The sequence below is a fragment of the Colias philodice genome, chromosome 13 (assembly GCF_061535455.1).
Source record: "Colias philodice isolate Cphi_HAF_F1 chromosome 13, ilColPhil1 Martin Lab GWU primary, whole genome shotgun sequence".
In the NCBI taxonomy this organism is placed as follows: domain Eukaryota; kingdom Metazoa; phylum Arthropoda; class Insecta; order Lepidoptera; family Pieridae; genus Colias; species Colias philodice.
Window position 1 is genome coordinate 6283455 of NC_143098.1, and position 19027 is coordinate 6302481.

The 19027-nt window shown below is 31.8% G+C and overlaps 1 protein-coding gene across 5 annotated transcripts in view; it reads right to left on the reverse strand.

Moving 5' to 3' along the window:
* Window positions 1–19027, reverse strand: part of LOC149483393 (uncharacterized) — an 88257-nt gene that overhangs the window by 22285 nt on the left and 46945 nt on the right. For 4 of the 5 annotated variants that reach the window (XR_016316486.1, XM_089702406.1, XM_089702405.1 and 1 more), the window contains exon 2: window positions 2279–2313. The gene's annotated coding sequence lies outside the window, so the exon portion shown is untranslated. Of the gene's footprint in view, window positions 1–2278; window positions 2314–16529; window positions 16598–19027 lie in introns of all 5 variants that reach the window. The other variant, XR_016316487.1, reaches the window with a different exon arrangement.

Here is a 19027-nt window from a genome sequence, read left to right on the forward strand (position 1 = left end):
AGAGGCTGGATACAAAGCGATTTAGGTATGAGAAAGGTGGATTATTCCTTAATCTCGACAGCCGATGCCGAGACACGTCTGACTCCAAGGCTACATTAAAGGTACATTAGCGAATATCGATTATTTTAATGTTTTATGCAAAAACGTGAACATGGAATGCATATAAACACGGTTTAAAAAACATCCAAAGAAAAGAAATGATTTTATATGTTGCTGCATGAAATGTCACTCGCATAACAAGTATTCGTATTACTTAGTGCCATTTTGTATTTAATTTAAAGCTATTGTAAACCATCTAAAACCATCTAAATCAATTTTTATTTATTTATTCCATTACATAATCTATAACCCTCTATCTACGCGTAAATATCTATTCTTTACATATTTATTCTTTGTGATAAACTTCCTTTAAAACTCGCAATTTAACAAAACCTTCAAAGTAAATTAGTGATTCCTTTGTTGTTAATGACTTCTTTCGCCATCTTATTTTATACACTCAATGATCAAAATAATTTCAGGATACTTTAATTCGATAGAAATTATGATACTTCGACAAAGCTTCGAACCATCTATGGTTTAACGAAAACCAAGTTTTGAATACAAACACAGATACAAACTTGTATAATATTATATTAGAAAGTATCTAAAATGTATACAGTTATTAGTTAATACAATTATAAAGTATGTATACAAATAATGTCGCGTAAGTATAAGGAGCGTTTAGGAAAACAGATTTAGAGCACACTTGACGGGCATCGGCTAGTCTCAGCACAAAGCCATGGCAAGCGGCTTACTAGAAAGGGGATTAGGGCATAATCTTCAACCGAGCGGTTGACATATACCTCCAACTATTCCGTTTATTAGCACACACGATGCAGCTAGACTTATAGAAATGTTTTAACATGATTGCGCACTTACTATAAATTTTTATTAGGTGATAATACGACATCCAATGTACTAGCGATTTGCTGATAGCCATTTAATGGTCCGAGACATATTTTATTGACGTTTTAAAGCATATTGCGTGTTTCTTGGCACGTTTATGGGACACTCTTGAAATGGCAATGTTCAGTTTTTACGTGATTAAAAGCGATTAGGTTTGTAAAATGTTGCTAATTTTATGGAACGAAAATATAACTTGATTATGTTATTTGTATTTTTTTCTTTTGGTAATGTTTTGTAGACATTAACATAATATCAGAAAATAGATTTATTTATTATTGTTAAATGAAAATCAACACTAGGTACCTACATTTGGAACTAACATGTTTAACTACTGTAGACAGGAATTTTACATCGTAATTACAATTTAATGATTGATTTTGAAGAATGTTTAATCAATATACCGGCAATTTAATATGCAGAAAATCCCAACTATTTGTATTAATTAAGGTAAAACTAGGTCTTGCCCTAGATTGTACCTTTGCAATTAATGAAGTGACCTCTTAATTAGAAACAGAATTATTAGGGTTCCGTAGCCAAAATGGCAAAAACGGAACCCTTATAGTTTCGTCATGTCCGTCTGTCCGTCTGTCCGTCTGTCCGTCTGTCACAGCCGATTTACTCGGAAACTATAAGTACTACAGTGATGAAATTTGATGGGAATATGTGTTGTATGAACCGCTACAAAAATATGACACTAAATAGTAAAAAAAAGAATTGGGGGTGGGGCCCCCCATACATGTAACTGAGGGATGAAATTTTTTTTTTCGATGTACATACCCGTGTGGGGTATCAATGGAAAGGTCTTTTAAAATGATATAAAGTTTTCTAAAAAACATTTTTCTTAAAGTGAACGGTTTTTGAGATATCAGCTCTCAAAGTCGTAAAAAGTATGTCCCCCCCCCCTCTATTTTTATAACTACGGGGTATAAAATTCTAAAAAAAATAGAGGTGATGCATGCTAATTAACTCTTTCAACGATTTTTGGTTTGATCAAAGTATCTCTTATAGTTTTTGAGATAGGTTGATTTAACTGTAATTTATTATATTTGCTGCTACGGAACCCTTTGTGCGCGAGCCCGACTCGCACTTGGCCGGTTTTAGGTAATTAATATTATGTACGATATGGTATTGAAAAATAATGAACTAAGTAGTCTTGTTATTATAAACATTATTATCATTGACAAATTGCTAAAATATAAAACTAAAATTATTAATAAGTATCAAAGCTAGGTACTATTACAATTAAAACTTGCAAATTTTAAAAATTCACTTAATAATTAATTCATATTATATAACAATTTGGAGGAAAAACAAATAAAGAAATTCGAATTACCTTACGACATGTTAAGCTGCAGCCATGTGAGTCAACTGAAACAAAAAATAATAATAATTAGAGCTTAAACCTTACACAAAACCAGCGTTATGAGATGCACAAAAACAAACAAGTTGCAAGTAGCGTTGTTATAAAACTATTAATAAATAAAAATTAAAAACAGAAACAGTTGTCCTGCAAAGTTGCATTTACAGAAATAATAATAGCAAAAGTGTTTTCCCAAAGTTAAGTTTCCAAATGGAAAATAAACCTTTTTTTTAATTACAAATTACGTTAGTATCATAGACAACATTATTAGAATAGATATGTACAGATGGTATCAAATCAATAATCCCTGGCCACTACAGTCCACTCCTTAAGGATAAGCCTTCATTAGCCTAGCATAAAAATCGATATCAATACTGTTTCTTTTCATACTCTAACAATGTTGTTCAATGTAAAGCGAATTATTATCTTACCCATTAGGAAGCCACACAATACGAAGATCTATACAGAATATCTATAGAGAAGTTTAAACTGACCAATGGTCAGTGTTGACCAATTGACTAAGAATAGGGTGTACCATTTATAAATGCGGGAGTATTGATTGACAATAAATGTCACATAAGTCTTAATAGACGCGGAGTGTTTCAATTGAGTCGAGCGTTAAGTTATCAAAAGGACCGCTCTAATCCCCACGATATCTGTACTAAGAATAACACGATTCAATAAAATTCAATTAAACTATCATTTATTAAGACGTTTAATCATTGAAATGATAACTATTAGAAATAGATAAATAGATAAACTGCAAATAAATTAAAATATTAAACATAATTTTACTTAACTAACTCCGTATTCAATCGTATTAAACTTTAAATACATAAAATGTGTCCCTACATTTCCAAAAGATAACAAATATAGGCCAAATTCCCTCCATTGATTTTTAAAGAACGTTTTATTCAAACAGTTAAGCGCATTAAGGTTTTTATTAAGAATATTTTATCTCCTAAATCTCATTTACCGCAGTGCATACTAACTGCAACTTTAACATGATATGATCTCGGATTTACATACAATATTATAAGTTGCAGAGCATTACAACAGGATTTGCAATTTTCCATCTTCAATCTCCAAGTTAACAAGCGCTTCACAATATTATAAAAAGAAACTGTATTTTCTATACAGTTGAATTTAATAAAAGATAATAGAGACGCAGGAGTTGTCATTATTTAAGTAATGCCGGGTCCAGACTGGTGAAACGTAACATGCAATGTAACATTCTGCCTTTCATTGCATGTTCGCTGCTGGTGTGGACGCATAGCGCGCTCATAACGCGCATTCACTACGAACCTCCCGTAGTCGTGTTCCTTGCCCCTTTGTGTTCGTCGAAAAACCGACAAATTTCGGATCGCTCCGCGCGCGGCTTGTAATGCTCGTAGCATGCGCGTGTAATGCACAATTCGCGCGCGCAAGACGTCCAAACTATGAGAAATTGTTACAAAGTGTGTTACCTTTCATGATACATTGCAGCAATGTGGACGGTGAATTCTTTCATTGCATGTTACATTGCATGTTACGTTTCACCAGTCTGGACCCGGCATAAGAGTACACTCATTTCCGCTCCATAATGAGAAATGTTCACAAATGCTTGAATGGGTTGGCTGCGTAAAAATATATGTGGACTGTGGACACGGAAGGGATATTCTGTATGATTATTTTTTTGGAACAGATTTTGTTTATTACTTCTTGTTGTGCGTTTTATTGCAAGACTTGTAAGAGCTAAGAAAATTAATTTATTAAAGTTATAGAAATGTAAAATATTTAATGTTTAAATCGTTTAATAATAATTGAAAATGTAAGTACCTATTAAATAATTATATAACCACGGTAAATGAAGGCAAAGAAGACTCATTCCAATCAAAATTAGTTTTATTAAATCCATGATCATATAATGCCAAGACATAAAACCACGACGAACTAATTGCAGCAGTGTAATTTAAATAGCAGCAATTAAGTAGTAACCAGTAAAAGGAAATTAGAAACTTAAATGAACTATGTGAGGCTTAAAATTATAATTGATTTTACGTTAAATTTGAGTTCGCGTGTCTTCCGCTAACCGCTTAAAGTTGTAAATTCATTATGTAATTTAAAATGCTAATAGCCTGTCGTCTACGAAGGAACGAATGAATAATGAAACGAACTTCTCGTATGATTGGGGGAAATAGATTCGTTCGCACACACCCAAGCTGATATTCCTAATAGTTGTCTGGTATTAAGACCCGCTATACTAAATAACTAATGAACTCGTACTGTGCATTAATTCAAACCTGTCTTATTCTAGCGCTCACGGAGCCATTGTAGTCCTATCGGATTAGTTCATGAATATATGAAGCTAAGGATTAAAGATTCAAGCCTGTATGATATATCATAACACTATCTTACATGTCTTAAAAGTCTTTCATCAAATTTAGGTACCTAAAAATTAATGTTCCCTATAAAAGCAGTTAAAATCAACGGTGCGCGTGACGATATATCCTGTTCGCTGACCGATGGCATCACAATAAGCCGGTGCTAGATAAAGCCCTTTTTCCATTTAAGCGGCAGTGATAAGCGACCCTTTTAAATTTCGATGTTAAGCCGCGCCTACGCTGCGCACGAGACGCTAATCGCTCATTTGGATTACGATTATGTAGACGAATATATATGATGGTCAATGTTATCATGCTATTGCCTTTTAAATGGAATTAGCCGTTGAAAGAAATTTACGATGTACGCTTTTGTTCCATGCGTCAAGCGATTAGACTTGTGATATTTCGTGAGCTTATGTCAAAACGTATCGCTTTTAGTGAAGGTTAATTTCCTTTTTTTGTTTTTGGGTTAATTATACAAGTACGTGGGTTGATTGAATAATTTGCGGTTGTTCGTGCAATAACAAAAATGTTATTTGAATTTCTGGAGCGTTTTGCGGAATTGTAAATGGACGAAAAGTGAGTGCTTTGCTAGTTCCTTACATATAACGACTTACCACTTAAAGAGAACGATAACAATAGTTTATAAGTAATTAATTGTATTGTCGAAAGGAAACCACAAGTCGATATTTAAATAAATGTCCATTGTTGCGGTTTAAGGGCGACTGACACCGCTGAGACAGGCTTGAGGCCAGATAATTTATATTCTATGCAACGTACAAACAACTGCTACTTTATTGATTTTTGTGCCAAAGAAAACAATCCTCTTTGTTCTATTTAAGTACCCATGTAAATATTTGTATTTTATTCATCGTTGTTATTGCGCTATGTTATTAAAGTTTTTGCGCTATGTTATTAAAGTATGCGTTGGTTGGATACAATTTTCGCGTAGCACAACAAAATATTTGGAGAACGCTTGCAAATATTTGAGCAGTTTAACATTAAATATTTGTTAATTAATTTTAGAATTTGTGCTTGTTTTTATTGGTTTAATTTGTTACTTCTTAAGATAATTTTAATTTACTTGACGTTATGGAAAAATAATGGTTAAATTCTCCATATCTTTAAATTTCACTGTACCTACATTACCTTAATCAATTGAGTCATTTCATCAAAATATTTTATCAAATACTGAAAAGCTTCATTTTCAAAATAGTTACACATTACATGCCAATTTGATTACAAGATGTGTATAAACTTACAGCTATACTTGCCGTAAATACAAAAGCAACCTCTGGCCAAATTATTCAATACCCCTTCACCTAATTTCCTTCGCCCATAATAATTAACGTGGAACCGAACGTGACCACCGACCAGCCGACACCAAGAACTGTTTTCATTTGCTGTTATCACGTGCGAATGGGTCGTGATAATTTTATTCATACGATGTCTATCGAATAAAAACAAGGTTTCATGTGCTTTCACTTAAGTGCTGAGTGCACTTTCCCGTGTTTTGTATCGTAAAAAGGTTGATTTATTAAAATGTTGTAACAAATTTTAACGAAGGTTCGAGTGATCGGCTATCTTCATTACGTTAAAAGTGTAGATAAGACGCACGACAGCTAATTTGAGTATTGAAGGGTACCGCTGCTTTTATTATTTTTACAAGTGTTAATAAACTTCTCGTTCTCATGTTATCATAACGTGTTTTGAATATTTTTTATGTTGTTTATTTTTTGTATTAAGTAATAATCGAAATTCGTCGAAATAATACATCCATCAAACGAGTCAGTAATGACTTTTAAGTTAGTAAAATAATTGTAACTGGACTAATTAATATATTCTAAATACATATTGCATATTAGCATAACCAAATAGATGAAAATTGATAATGCACAATTTAGAACAATTGTGTCCATCAAATGCCCAAGCGATTTTGAATCGATATTCTGTAACAAAATAATTCAAAACGTCTATCATAACGGCATAATTAAAAATATTCTGAAGTAATGGGAATATCTTAATTAAATTATGAAAGGAAATTCAATAAAGCTCTGATAGAGTCACGCACTTTGAAATAAGTTTTATACAAAGAAAAAATATCGTGCATTTAATTTTATGTATCTAACTTTCATTCATAATTATGTTTCATTTTTCATGTTTGTTTTTTACTTTCGAATGATATAATTAATTATTACGTGAAAAAGAAAATCATAATGAATTGTTTCACTAACAGTGACAGGTTATAATTACGGTAAAGGCTTCGAAAATAATATTAATTAACACTCCATATTAAACAAACGTTGTTGATTTCCAATTAAAATCGAAATTAATTCATTTTCCGCTGTTCACAAAACGAAAACAATATTCTATGGTACAATAGCCATTATGTACAGGACGCTTCATTATAATAAAGTAAGATGTTCTATTACAGTAAAATGAAAGAGTTAACGAGAGGCTTCTGTAATTTATAATGTTGAACGATAGTTAAGACGGAAATCTGCTCAAGGCGTAACGTTACTCCATAACCTTTACGACTCGACTTTACCGAGAAAAGCTATAAACATTTCTACATTTCAGCAATTTTAATAAGCATCACGGAAATTATTATGAAAACTTAAATTATTTCATAGTATTTTTTGAATAGAATATCTAGATGATTTAATAGGAAGCATTCGCAGAATATAACTTCCCAGTTGCAGTAGGTAATATTATTGAATATTAAAATTAATAATAATTATTATTCATCGTTCGTTATCTTTCGCTAATTGTTTACTCTCAGAATATAGCTGATATTTATGGATTTATCCGATACTACGCTTAGGTATCTTCTTAACTTGACGCATTTTTATTCTTTTGTGGATTTAACAATTAAAATAATCCCTTTATAATATACAAAGGGCTTCTTAACAAGTATTTATGGATGTGGTTAACCCGTAACTAGATATTGGTTGTAAGATGATATGTTTGACAAAGAAAGAAGACTACGTCCATATTAGATCTCGAGTTAAACTAACATTTAGTTCAAGCTGCAGCTTTTTTTGTTATAAATATTATGTTATAAGGCAAGCATTGTATTTGAAGATAATATGAATTGAAAATGTAAACGTTATATATATGCCTTTACATTTTAAGATAGCTTACCAATTTTGACTCACCCTCTGACGTCACAGTTAGCAAAATGCATATACCTATTTATCACACCTATATTATGTTGATATATTTACGGCCTACTGAACTAAAATAACTCTCACATTAATAGAATGTAAATCCACATTCTACACAGGTACACACATTTCATCGGCTGCATACTGCAGGTATACTTCCTGATCCAGTACACACAAACATTGAAAAATAAAAACAATCCAATGTCTTCATTACAATGTTCAGCACTCGTTAAGGAACGAAAACGCGTGTAATATTTTATCATTATTCGTGGAAATGTTTTCGAGAACGCAACGAAACAGTGCTAGTAATCCGAGAATATCGCGTGACACGAAAGCAAATGTCACACGTTTTATTTCAATTATCTCGGTCCACATTTACACAAAAAAATGGAAGTTATTATATTCGTAACGATATTTCATTTGGTAATTTACGTCGAATTTCCTCGTGAAAATAAAGCGCTCATTTGCTTGTATAACGATGTGTATCTTGATACTTTGGCTTTATCAGAATGATTTATTTGTACGCAATTTATATTTTGTCAAGTCGCTATAGTTTTTGTCAGAATTATACGAAAATTTAGGTAAATAGATTATTTTAATACCGGAGGAGAGCAAACGACTTGCGACACGTGGAATTTGCAGCGTTGCAGAAATAATTGCAGGCGTGATGACATGATGTACCGTATGTAATAAGTGCTATTATTATAAAAAGTAGGTATCATCAAGCCAATGCGTTTCTAGCCCATTATGTTCTTGAGCTACAAACGAAGATAGCAAATTGAATGTATGACACTAATCTGCACTGATTATCACATATTATAATATAATATGACTTTCTAATTTATATTCTATGTAAATTAAGAACTCTTGTATGTATTACACTCACTACACTCTTATGCAATGCGAAGAATCAAAAAAGGTTTTACAAGCGAACATTATGGAACGCAGAAAATCAAGCAAACAAGTCGTAAATGAAATCCTCACCGCTGCAAACTTATAGCAAATTCAATTCTGTATTCGTGGAACCTAATATACGGAGACCTCATTTGAGTTCCCCTTCAAATAAGGTGGAGCTGCTCCGAGCCAATAATAAAGTCTGAACCACTCCACCTTCGATGGCTCTTCAACGGCTGAGTTGCGTCTGTGATGACGAAAAAGCGTATTATTCTTGTTTCGCACTAAGTTTAACTTGCATTGATGGAAAAATAACTATCCCTCCCTCTATTAACGCTCCCCAAAAATCAACCCTTCAGCTATGATCTCAAAATCCATAATCGAATCCATCGTTTCCAAGGTCGCTCCGCAATATTCAATTTAAGACAATTGGTACTTTTTCGAAAGCCTAGAGCAAGTTTATGTTTCACATTTAATTCGGGATACCAGACATTTTATGTCAGAAACAAAAAGACAAAACCGCTCAAAGCTATCGCAAACAATTTAAGCGGTACATTTTTATTTGATTTGAAAATACGGTTGTATTTTTCGATTGAAGTATAAACTACGTTACAAACAATTTGAATTTTGTGTGCAAAAAAGCTTTTATAAGTTTAGTGTAGCCGACCTGTAAATAAAAGTTTCAGTCAACTTAATTTTATTACTCATCATATTACATTGTTGCATGTATAAATAAAAACTGTTAAATTGAACTTCCACGCATGCATAATAATCATGTATTTCTCCGAAACCATTGCTATTATACATACCATAGTTATCGTAGCTTTCCCAAGCTGTTGTTCAGAGAATATGTGTACACACAGAGAATATACATATTATATTATCTGAATGTACTTTTGTAAAGCGATTCACTTTTTGTTTTATAAAGCTACGTCCAAAAAATGCAAAAGAAGCCGCCCAAAATCCCCTTTGAATTGTATTCCAATACGCGGCGATCAACCCACAAAATGTAAGTATTTATTTAAATTGTACCCACAGTACATTACACAAATTTAAGGTGTGCGTAGCTGTTACGAGCGATGAACACACCGATACGAACAAAATATTTCCTGGCGCTGTGTTTCAGTGCCCCTCAAAATAATGATCTACACGTCTTAACTATATTTTGATGAAAACGATAAGCCGTTATTAAGGTAGGCGATGTTAACAGGAAAAAAGTCATTTCATACACTCGTCTCATTGTTGATTTGATCACAATAAATATTTTTGGAATATATTTGTTTGAATATATCCTTTCTGTATTTGAGCGTTAAATTATGATTCTTTTAATTCGTAAAGAGTTTTATTTTTGTGGTATTTATTATTCTTATTATTCTTACTCTCAAACAAATTCGTATAGTTTCTTTGTTAATTTGGGCTAGGTATAAGCTACTCTCCTAAGTATTTTAAAATGTACATTACATACATTTCTTCTATACAAGCACATGTTTCTGTCCAAACACGGACTAGGTAAATAAAAAAGCTTGGCTTCTCTACCGTATTTTACTTAAATATATTCGTTTAGCCCCTGGCATTAGGGGAAATGATTAATGAAGCGTTTCTTAGGTGCCTGATGGCGTCTGCCCCTGATTCGTGCATAAATAAACAAGATTTAAAATTATAACTGGATTATGGGCACGTCGGTAAGAAAATATTCCCCTTTTTATAAGAAAGACTGATGATACACGGATCGACTATATTAGATACGCATTTAAATAGATATTAATTATGGTGGTCGTCGGTTTAATTGTTTTAATGTTTGTTGATAATAATTAGAGGGAGAATTCCATGTTTGAAAGCTGTAAAGCGGAATTGTAATTTTAAAAGTGCATAATGATAATAATCTACTTACTATTTTAATTGAAGTAATGAAATACGTTTATAATACCTACATAAAAACGTTAATTGCTACAAAAAGTAAAATTCTTACATTTAATTAAAATAACACTCCGCTATCACTTCGTCGATATCGTTTACGTTAAAAACTAACATAAATATAAATGGCGAAATCGCAATTGACCAGTTTAAAATATGGGTATGCAACCGCGTTTATCTGCTGTGCCTTATTAAGGCTGAACGATGCGAGATCGATGTGGACTAAGTGTGATACCTCTTTTGTTTTTATGGGAGCCTGGTACGTCGTAAATGAGGCGAGATTTGCTTGCTTTCTATTTCGAATTGGATAAATAAACTTTCATTTTCGAGAATGTTAATTTTAAAAAATAAAAAATGTCGTGATCTTTTTAAAAAAAATTATGTTTGTTTAAATTTTATACAGTTGTGATCACTGGTAGAAAACTACGTCTTCAGTATCGTTCGTAGGAGGAATCTCTACTTATTATTAGATTATATTAGCTTATACCTAAGCATAAAATAGTCAATTTTGTAATGCTCTGTATAAGCGTTTGTTTATTTCCTATCTTTCTTTCAAGGACTTGGGAGTTGGGGCGGTAAAGTAAACAATATTATGTTGTTATTTACGTATACGTATATTTACGGAAAATTCTTAACGTACCTACCAACATATAAACGTATCTATCCTACACATAGATATAAAATATATTGATCCTCTATTGTGGCAACAAATAAAAATATATAGTATTTTGCATATCACAGACTTAACTCTAATGTTGCTTACATAATTCAGCATCGCGTGCATTGTAAGCATATTCGTAAGCATTTGTTACCCAAATGCTTTCCTCGGCGGTTGTCAGTTGGCAAATTGAATACGATTTATCATGCGATACGCAGAGGGTTCAATGTTCTGATATATTTTATATATTTTTCACAAAATAATATAGTTTACCTTATCCTTTATAATCATGCCCATTTTTCGTTGGGCGTATTGTAACTTGATGAATGGTTGAGGATTCAAATATATTATGGACGTAATATGGGGATTGTATGCTCATAATAAAAATAGAAAAGGAAGATAAATTAATGAATGAGTAGGTATGCAAGATCTTTATTTGTACGATAAAGAAGAATTTACATGTAATTTGTCTGATCGCTTACAAGTGAGATAAAATTCAATAAATAAGTAAGTACCAATAGATATTGATATACTTACAATATACAGTTCCGCTACAAATGAAAAAGCATCCAGAAACTTTTTCCATAAATATTTTCGTACATTAATACACTTATTGTACTTTAAATTCCAAACTTTTAATGTTGTAAGTAGATTGTATGTAACGAAATTTCAGAAGTTGCCATTATACTCACAAAAGATGTTTACTTAAGAACTCAATTGTAGCATAATATCATGATATTATAAAGTCGTGAAGATGTCGAAAATAGCAACGTATTATTACAGCTAACAATGTTATTGTAGAAACAGTACCTGTCCGGGAACACGCTCATACAGATATCATCAAAAAATCCTAGTGCTGTAAACTCGCAATATCTCAAACGAAATACCGCACTTTATGTTGCTTCCTACAAAATGAAACTCCACTGAATGTCTGTTGAAATTAAGCTTAAGTATTTCTCTCCAAGAAAAATATCAAACATACTTTTCCCTTTCTTCTCTTGTACACCGTGATTTAGTTAAATGGAACGTCTTTAAATTCACAATTGTGTTTTTGTGAACACTTGAATGTGCACAAGCACAACATTTTTGAAGAAACGTTTACTTATAACACGAAATTAATATTGTGAAAACGTATACCTAATAGTTAAAGACAGTAGGTAAACTACACGAATTAATTCAAATCACCTTACCAATCCAATCTGAAAAAGTAATTTAAGTAAGAACAATTTTCACACCCCAAAGCAAGTGACATGTCAATAGATTTCAAATCAAATATCGATGTATCGTTTAATCGTCTAGAAGTGTTTTATGTAATAGTTGCGTCCACAATAAGAAGTCATTAGACTCTAGGGAGCAATTTAATGGACCATTAAACGAACCTATAAATTTAACTTAATCATGACTAATTGAAGTAGCACAAAGGGTACACACATATCGGCTTTAGTTTAAAAGCATCCGGGTGGTCTCATACACCAAAACTTGCCTTTTAGTTAGATAATAACGCACGCGAAAGGCGCCATACATAAAAATGTAGATACGAGAAGAATTTATAGATTAAAACGAATTAGAGTCTGTCGTCAGGAACATAAAACATGAAGTATAATGGTTACTCCGAAGCAGTGGCCATTATAATAAAATCACGTAAACGCAGACCAATAGGATCACCAATCAAGGTACTTCCACAAAAGGATCACCATTTAAAACCCTTCATTAAAGTTATCCGAGTCGGATCTAAGCCGAAATCCGTGTAACGTAATCGATTTAGAAACGAGAAGCCGCGAAGGACAAAGTGCGGTCACAAATTAACATATAAATTTAGTATTATTTTAATTTAAAATGCATTTTGAAAGTTTATTTACATATATATGAGGGTCCATTACCGTTTCTTTGTCGCGGTCGGCAAATATAGCAGTTCAGTGAGTTTACGCATTACGCTTTGAGTGAGGGGACGGACGTGCTGTCATGAAACACTTCATAAACACGAAACTCGTGCGTATGGCCACTTAATAAAATTAAGTAATTCGTCAAGTGCACTGCGCCCTTATTGATACAAGGAGGGGGAGTAAATCGTCTTGAAAAAATGTTTCATTTTCATCCACCTTCTGCTTCTTTATAATTTAAAACATTTATCTAAACAACCGAAACCTCCGTAAGCGTTTGTTATTGTGGAACGACTAACAGAGACAACTTATGACCTGTTTTTAATCTATTTGTAACAAAAATCAAAATAACTAACAGCGTTAAATCTTACTATATTATCTTCTATACTAACCGTCTTAAATGTGTTTCACATTTACATCAAAGCTTGACTTTAATTGATTGCGGCAACGATTGGAGCGTGGTGTTAAATCAATCAGTGAGTGATCTCGCGATACGATTTTAGGGGGAAATGCAAGCTAATATTTGTTCTTGTTGCGCTAATAGCTCGTAAATATTTCAGCGCTAGCGGACACATGCGCTTGAGACAAATGGCCGTTTATAAAATATACGTGCGCCGTCACTTTGAACCTTTCCCATTCGTTACGTTTCCGACGACTGAAATAACAATACAGCACCATTATTGAGTTGGGTTTTAAAACTCAAACGGAAACCAAAGCTATCAATTACACACACGACGCACGAATGCCGACCTTAAAACGCCTAGCGTAGAATTTAATTTTGAGTACGTGCCAGAGTTTTGGTAATTTAGTCATGAACACTTTGACGTGTCAAAAGTTCAAGTTTAAACATTCGAATTATTTGAAGTTATGATTTGAGTGCTTTTCCGAAATTTCTCGTAAGCAATTAATTTGTCAATTACAATAATTAATCTCTCATAGAGTCTAAGGTATATGTTAAAGTATTACGTGTTTTTATAAGGTCAACGTCCGCGTTGGTAACGTTAAAATCGAAATTTCGTACAACAAATAAAAATGCTTCAATGAAACAAAGTAAAACAAGTTAAAATCCTTTTTTATCAACATTTTGAACAGGTTTAAAAATGTAAGCGTAAACGGAATAAAAAGCAGTTCTATTTATTTATTTGTTTCTAGTTGCCATACAATATTTGATGAATGAAAAACAAACATGAGAATTGACAATGTAAAGCGAAATGATTCAAAGCACATTTAGCGGGCTATAAGAAAAGTTGTGGTGGTTCGAGGGATTTATTTATCAACTTTGCTCAGATAAAACTTCGTTTGACATTTGATTGTGAGCTCGCCGTACTTTGGCTGGAGATAACTTTTGAGAACCACCTCTTTCAGCTCAAAATTAATTTCTCTTGAAAACGCTGGCATTCAGAACGTTTAAGCACTATAAAGTCGCATGATAATATAAGAAGGAATTCCGCAATGCATATTTTGTTACATTACACTAAAATCTCTTTTGCAACAAAATTATAAATAAATTATTAGGTAACTATAAAAATACAGACGATAAAGTATTTTTGTAACCAGGTTATTATGATTGAGAAATAACAATTTTATTGAGTGGCGTGTTCAAAACATCAGTCTATGTGTGAAACTCAACATAAAATATATCGAGGGCATAAACCGAGAGAGTTATAAAACTATCAACACTTGGTGAATAAAATATGTCAGAATACATTTTAATTTAAACGCAGATTAATATCGTTAAAGAAAAAATGATATTAACAAAGACCACCCTAGTTTCTGAACGATATTTCACAGATGCTTAACGACGAATTTACATGGGAGATGGGGAATAATTTCAAAGGGACGCAGCAAAGGATCGGAAGTTGACAAATCTTTCGCGTTATTTCTGTACTAATTAGAAGCAAACGTGGGTGTCGTCTGACACTCGGAGACATCGAGAGGCGGGTTCAGATAAATCTATTGTGGAATATTTGGAATACCTTGCGTGATATTGGAATGCGCCCGAAAAATAAACCGTTATCGGAAGTGACAGAACATATTGAGATCCGCTCTGGGGTGACGTGAGACAAAGTTGAATGTGACAATTATATGAGTGTCAATCTTTTGTACTTACATGTGTATTTGAAGTTACGCTTGAATTCAAATCGGGTGTTTCATTAATACTGGAGCACGGGGACTGGAGTAATGTAAAGATTTTATTACATTTTTTGTTGAATAAAATATTCCTACTTATAAATCATTACGTACGTATTTTTTAAAGAATTCATTTGAATATATTGCACGCCTCATAAGCGAAGCGTTGAGGTGGGTACTACTGTCACTTCGCGCAAAACATCTGATTTTTCAAACTTAAAATGTCTTTATGTATCATACATTGCACTTGTAAGATAATACATACACACACTTATTAAGAAAAAACACTATTTTTAACGTTCATGATATTTTTGATGTCATTTTTGTTATTTAAACTAGTTAAAAAACAGTTTAAAAAAGTTCTGTCTTGGACGTCCGTGTGTCTGTATGTGCGGATCCTTTTTCTTGTTAACACGATAGCGACCGAAATACTTTACTAATCGAGTCTTTTTTTTTCTCTTACGCTTGAGTATGCTCAGGAATAGAACCCTTTCATTTTTCAGGGTCTGATTCGATGTGGTTTAATTGTTATTAAATAAACAAAAATAATAATTAATAAATATTTATTAAAAAAAAATTATGAGGCGTGCACTTTTGGATTTTCCAAATTTTTTTAAAATATTCAGCAATTTTTGCACGTCTCTATTTGTGGACTTTATTATTACAAAGTAGACAATTAATGTGAATATGACAGATTTAATATATTTAATTATTTATAGATAAGAATAGATTAATGTTCAATGTTCATGTTATATCGTTATAATATTTTAATAAAATAAATGAAAACCTTACATTAATAATAATGAGTTAAAATAAATGGAAAAGTTTGCTATAATAAAGTAATTACACTGTGCCTTTATACTGATTACAATTAAATTTCTTTTTGGAGTTTTATTAATATATTATTAATATACATTGAGTCAAGGAATTAATTATTCTGGTATATGTGTATGAATCCCGTTATATTCGCAATTACATTGGGCTTAGTCTTTGACCTCGCTTTTGATTAAATTAGCATCAAAAAGAGATGAAACTAATTTGACAACACACAAAAATTCTCATGAATTTAATTTAAATAAAAATACTATAAAAGGTTATAAATAGTGTCATAGATTTATATGTGTTATTATGTTTTTTTTAATGACCATAAAACTCTGATTTATTTATAAATAAATAAGGGATTTATAGTATTTTAATAACGATAAATAAAATAAAGACCTTTTCATTTATCTGTGTCTTGAATTGATATGGAGTAAACATTTCGCCAACAACTATTGCCGCTTTACCTGTAACAAAAAGAAAAATTCAATTAATTATCAGCTTATTTTCACAACTATTTTAAAAGATCAATGGACACTGGCACGCCGACAAATACGCGATTAAAAAAGAAAAGATTCCAAATTAAAAATGAAATAAAAATATTCCATTTTTAAAAATAGCATAACAAGCTATCCATGCTTCCATCAATTCAGCTTAACGCATCTACTTTCATACATTCCCGTAATCCTTAAAGAGATTATAAGGATATCTGATTACGGACTCTGTTGCGTCTAATGAGAACGCGCCCTTAATTGGATTTAATACTAGACGTATATAGTAAGGCACATGCATACCTACCGGATAAATAACATAGTGATAGCAATATGCATTTAACAATTTTGTTCCTTATCTGTATAGCGTAATATAGTGGTTGTTTAAATTTTTCGCAATAGATTTACAGTTAAAAACTCGCGTTTTTTTTGTAATTAATTTTCATTTTTTATTGTCAAAGTAAAATACGTGTAAGTAGAAATTTGCTTATTGCTATATAATGTCAAAAACCAAATAATTTAAATAAATACCAAGTATCTCTACTGATAATATCGTTTTTTTTAAATTCAAGTTACTTAAATCGATCCTTGCCTCAATGTTATTCATTACAATATTTTTAATTTACTTCTGTAAGATGGACTGCAAGCAAAACAAAAAAACATCACGCAGCTTTTTTGGTATAAATCATTGTAACCAAAACGATACTATATTATTCATTAAAATTACCGTTTATAAATAAAACAATAGGGGGATTTTGTGTACACAATCTCAAGTCGTGTTTTCTTTAGAATGAATAATATTAAATGTTAAACGTGTACAGGTAAATAAATTTACATCTCCTTCGCTTAACCGAGACGATAGGGGTTTGCATACGTAATTAAATGTTTTTAAAACAAAGTATTCAAATGTAAAGAAAATGCTAATATTGCCCTAAAATTTATTACTCTGTTTCGGATACACGGATGGATTTATGTTTATGATATCTACGCGGTACGAATGACCGGCTGAAGACAATGATTCTATATTTATAATAAGTCAGTCTTTTGCATTCAAATATTGCGTAGTATTTCTATTCTGATAACTTTTTAGTATCGTGGCTTTTTATCTACATAAAAAATACTTTATAGTGTAGTATTCTTAAAGTAAAGTAACTAGTTAGTTTAGGGAAACATCTTGAAAGAAGCGTTTGTTTATGTCATCTTTTATTCTATAACATTTATCGATAGATATATTTTTAAAACATTTCCAATATTAATAAAAAGGTAAAAATATATCAGACGGTTCGTACTTACAAATAGCTAATAATAGATTTAATCAAAAGGATTACAGAATATAGGTAATACAAGACTGTGCTCTGTTTCAGTACACCCATAATAGCAACAGGGAGCTTATTAGACGGCTATTAAACTCCGTATCAACGAAAGCATAGCTCAGATAATTATCTACCAGACAATAATTGAACGTCCCGGGCTCATATCAAATTTATTGTGAAAATATCCCATGGCAAAATGAATTTTACCGGCGATAATTAAAAAGCTATTATTGTATGTAATCAAAACAGTCTGGAGCGTTTACGGTCTTCAATATACGGGAATTCAACAAATTGATTATGTAATATTAAACATTTTTCTCGGTATCGCGAAAATATGAACGGCTCTCGGAAATTAATATTTGACTGTATCGTTTACGGGTATTCGGGGATAAATTGTGTAATACGGAGTTATCTAACGATGTGATTTTAGCTGGAAGTGAAATTTGGAAAGCGGTTTATTTGTACGTTTAGTTCGCACCTTATAATGTTACGGAGAGTGTTTGCTTAATAATAGTGATGATTTCTATAAATAGACGGAGTTTATTTTGTACAGATAAATTAATTTTAACCACTTCTTCTTTTTCATATGCCTACTTACAACATCTTAGAAAATATGAATAATCAGTATCTACTATGTAATGATAGAATTTAATATGCTGAGAAACCCAACTACCTAAAACCTTTCGGCACATAAATAACTAGTTAGGTATGTAACAAAATTGATTTAAATTTTATAAGAACACAGGCAGGTTATTAACTAATTATAAGAGTAAGAATAACCAAATATTTGTTGTATTTTATATTGACCGTCTAATCTGACTTAAGTACGGTCTAATATTATGAACAAAACTAGTGGAGTAATACAATCCACTTTATTTTCTAATCATGTAACCCGTGCCTAAGCATCGAGGTCAAACACTCGAGTGGTCTTACAAAAGTTTTCTTGACTTTTGTAATTTTCCCAGCTTATAATATTAGGTTAGAAGTAGGCATCAAAGTATCTAGATTGGTTTCTATCCCCATTGACCTCCAGTCAAGTGTTTTTGCTTCAGTTAATATTTCATTAATTATATTTGAGCGCAAAAGTTTTCGT